General features: G+C 33.7%; 1 long non-coding RNA gene across 1 annotated transcript; it reads right to left on the bottom strand.

The window, feature by feature from the left end:
* Nucleotides 1-258: 258 nt before the first annotated feature.
* On the bottom strand, nt 259-2,528 carry LOC147762963 (uncharacterized). The gene is made up of 2 exons (XR_015333680.1): nt 1,723-2,528; nt 259-658 (listed from the first exon to the last, which is right to left on the bottom strand). It is a non-coding gene; the product is annotated as an uncharacterized LOC147762963 (long non-coding RNA).
* Between the last annotated feature and the right edge of the window lie 2,040 nt (nt 2,529-4,568).

The raw sequence follows: 4,568 nt of genomic DNA, 5'->3' as shown, positions 1-4,568 counted from the left end.
ATCCTATAGGAAATCCTATAGGAAATCTTATAGGATCCTATAGGAAATCCTATAGGAAATCTTATAGGATCTTATAGGAAATCCTATAGGAAATACTATAGGATCCTATAGGAAATCTTATAGGATCCTATAGGAAATCTTATAGGAACCTATAGAAATTTATATTAACTGCTTTGAAAATTTTTACAGCTTTTTATATATTGTTGGAACTTTGGAAAATTGGTTATAGGCACTGGTCCCCCAAAACAAAAGAGAGTATCATGTTTACATTCTTTATTCAATATATAAAAAATTTTAAATGTACATATTCCACAGTATGGTATGCAACCAGCTTACTAGAGAATTGTTTCATAGATTTTTGCAAATTTAACGATGCTGCTCCTGCGTTTGAATTATAAGTTCTATAAGTTATCACAAGGATCCAATATGTCTTGTCAAGCTGTGGCGTCACTGTCTTTTTCTTGTGTTCGTTCGAACTCCTGCCAGAATGAGTGGCTAAAACCTCCCTTGGCCAGATTGTGTACATTGTCAGCATACTGCTTTAGTCACTTCATAATTGAAGAATTTCAGACAAAAGTCTTTTGCACATTGTTCAACTTTACTGTGATAGTCTTCTTAAACTCCATCTAAGTTGTGTTGAACCATTTGCAGACGCTTTCTGAAAGAAAGACATTGTGAATTTCAATTAATTGTACATGTCTACAAAAATGCAAAATGATGAAGGAAAAATTTTCTAATGAGATCAATAATAATCATTGCACCAATTTTATTTTGAGCAATTCATAGCCTTTATTGATTAACTGTTTTTTTTTCAAAGACAAGGTATTAAAGCTCGATAATTTGTAAAAAAAAATTTTTGAGAACTTGAACATATTTCATAGAACCAAGCCCACAGGAACAATCAGAAACGAATTTTAAAATGCAGAAATCAGCAGTGGAGAAAACTCTACTCTGGTTAAATATGCAATTGGGCCATTACAAAGCTGTCAGGGCCAAAAAAGTCTCAAAAATTCATGGAAAACTAATTTCCGAGGGTAAACAGTAATTCCCTATATTCTGACCAGTCTTTGCTTGACTTAAATCATCATTCCAAACCACAAAAAAAAGCAACCCCCAAGTTAAAATTTATAGCTTCCGTGTAAGCAAAATGGTCAGATTTTCACAATGCACATTTCATTTCCAATATGTATAGGTAAACAAAAAATATTTTTAAACAAACTATGGTGTTTACCTCACATTTAGGGTTGAAAAGAAATTAAAGGAAAAGAAAACTTGGCAAATTAATAAACGATCCTGAAGAACATGTGAGGTAATGAAATTTGCCCTGACAGCCTCTCTAACATGTAAATTGTATGTTAGTTATTAGCATAGGTCTTTCTCAGTTATATATCATGATGGTTCCTTAGAGGCAGTTGTGGATAACATTAATAGATAATTTTTAATAAATCACAAACCAAAAGTTAAATGAAATGTAATTTTTTTTAGATTCAACTCCATTTATAGAAATATTTTGATGAGCAATTGATCACAGTTTTATAAGAAATAAAGAGAATAAACAGTATTTCTTTGTTGGCTAAAAGGGAAGCTATACTTTATAAATTATAACTTGTTTAATGTAATATAGATATGATGTTTACAAGGTACACTACAAATTAGATCAATTATCTCATTTTCAATATGATTAGATGCCCAAATGATCCAATGCATTACTGTAATACATACCTTCCTCAATCTGAATTTTCTACACTCTGTACCCATCCACTATGCTCCTGAATTTAAACTGGCTTGATAGCTGTATACTCATTTGCTGCTTGCCTCATATAAACAAAGACTTAGACAGGATACCACACATCTGATAACACCTAATAGGCAGTTACTGTTACTAGTGTAACAATAGCTACAGGAGTAGTGACCTAATAATAGGTGCCAGGCTAACAAAAGAAATTCACAGTTGTTGAATCTATGGTTATGGTTGGTGGAGTAGGGCATTCTCTAGCTAACATCAGTTGCAGGCCTGTAGCCAGCAATTTCAAAAGGGGGGTTCTTTTTCTGAAAAAGTGGACCTTTTCCCATAAAAACTTCATGTACCTAGATCAAATTTTACCCAGAGTGGACCTTTTTCCAGCAAAAGGGGTGGTTCTTTCGAACCCCCCAAACCCCCCTGGCTACGGGCCTGAGTTGACTGTTAAATCTTACAAGTGATTGAGCATAAAATTTATCTTTATAATCATTAATTTGTCCTTGTTCCCCATCCTTTATGAGGGGCAGTACTATACCCTTAATGTTCACTTACTTTTACATTATATTTTATATATTAGGCAGGATTGCACTTTCACTTTTTAAAACAGCCAAGGTCAAGTACAGTCTGATTAGATCAGGTTGACTTTCAATAAATATGAAATATGAAGTGAATATGATCACACAAAAAGTAAAAATACATTATATACTGATATTTAGACCAGTTTCATTATTTTTCATTCAACCTGGCCTTATAAAAATTCACAATTAAAATGGATTAACATAGGATTTCCTATATATAGGTTCCTATAGAAATTCCTTTAAGATTTCCTAAAGCATCCTATAGAATCCTATAGAATTTTTTTTAATGGTATGAACATAAATTAAAAACCAAAATCATAAACTGATATTTAAACCAGATTCATTATTTCGGCCTTATAAAAATTCCCTATATGAATTAGCCTTGGATTTCCTATAGGTTCCTATAGAAATTCCTATAAGATTTCCTATAGGAAATCCTATAGGATCCTATAGGAAATCTTATTGGATCCTATAGGAAATCCTATAAGATCCTATAGGAAATCTTATAGGATCCTATAGGATCCTATAGGAATTTTTGTAATGGTCTGAACATAAATAAAAAAAAAATCAGCTTCAGTGATTTGGTACAAAAACATTCCTAATGATAAAATATTTCTCTGTAAAAGATTACTTTAAAATGATCAATTTTTTTCAAAAATTCTTTAAAAAAAAATTAAAGAATTTCTATAGAATCCTATAGAAGACTATAAGATTGTGCATTATAAACAATAAAAAGCATTTTTGCTTTAATAGTGATATATATTTGACAATTCAACTGGTAAAATGGACCTATATCAAATATCTATTGTTTAGAATGATATATGTTTATAAAATATGCATTTTTCTCAAGATTTTAACTTACAACAATTTCCTATAGGATCCTATAGGAAATCCTATAGGAAATGTGCCCTATAGGATCCTATAAGATTTCCTATAGGATCCTATAGGATCCTATAGGAATCCTATAGGATCCTATAGGAAATTTTCATAAGGGTTGGCGGTCATTTTGGATTTTTTGGCCAAACGTGGGCTACGGCTCTAATTTGATTTAGTATGTCAAAAGGTACCAACATGCAAAATTTAGTGCTTTTATCCGCCGTGTCACGATTTTTTCCTTAAACCACCGGACTAAGGATGGATTGCTTTATTCTAAATACGATTAAGTTTTCTCATCAATAAATGATGTCAATACTTGTGAAATGGTGCTAAGTACGTAAGCTAGCCAACTCCGCAATTTTAGTATTTCGTGGTTCGGTATTGGTGAATTAATTACTTTTTTCAGTAGTAAATGGGTGAGAGAAGTATCATCAAGGCGGATCCAGGGGAGACTTCGTGTCCATAAACCTGAGCCCTTGCCTCTACTCTAACTTAACAGACAAGCGTAATTTGCACCAAGATCATAGTTCAAAGGCTTTTTTATCTTTCTGAACTGGAATTTTATTGGGTGTGACCTGATTGACCCTTTTCTGGGACAGACATTCGAGTTTAACCATTTTATGAAACCAGTGTGACATGACAAAAGGTCCCCCATTATAGAAAGTCAGGTTCCCATTTGCACAGGTAAGCCTTACCCTAGATTTTAACCCATTTACGTCAGGCTCACCCTTACCTGCAGAATTATATGTACACGTGCCCGGACCCTCAGTTTCGTCACATCGGCTCCTGCTATATATATATATATATATTTGTATATACTTTTTTTAAAATATAATTTTTTTCGTATATTTTTTTTTTCAGGAAAGCTGCAATCTTCAAACATTAAACTGTCTTCGTGGTGCCGAAAGCGACAGATGTCGCTCTAGGCAAGAACTGTTCCAGAACATGATGGGCGTGGAACTATACTTGTATATCTATTTCACATTCACCGACTATCAAAGTGTGACTGGAAAGATATCAGAGCACTCGTTTTGTGTCCCAAGGGTACGTGCATTTTTCAGACTTCTTCAAACAAACGAGCACTTGCGGGGCAAGATAGTTGTTTTTAATATGAATTGCGAGCTAGCTTTCCATTTGTCCGATGTGTCAATTATGGGACTGTTGCTCAAGATGTCATTTACGCCAAAAGGAGTGCACACCACCTATGATTCCGTCATCTCTGCTGCCAGGGCATTTCGAGAGGATGTTTCTCATTATTTGCTCACACCTGAATTCCAAACCACAGTCAATGGTAGCCAACTAACACCGAAGGTTATAAGTAATGCCCATGCCCTTCAAATGGTCGACTTTACGTCTGACTTGAAAAGTCTCTT

The sequence above is a fragment of the Lingula anatina genome, chromosome 3, assembly GCF_051362555.1.
Source record: "Lingula anatina isolate TDL-2025a chromosome 3, LinAna3.0, whole genome shotgun sequence".
In the NCBI taxonomy this organism is placed as follows: domain Eukaryota; kingdom Metazoa; phylum Brachiopoda; class Lingulata; order Lingulida; family Lingulidae; genus Lingula; species Lingula anatina.
This window is presented reverse-complemented; position numbering and strand designations above follow the sequence as displayed.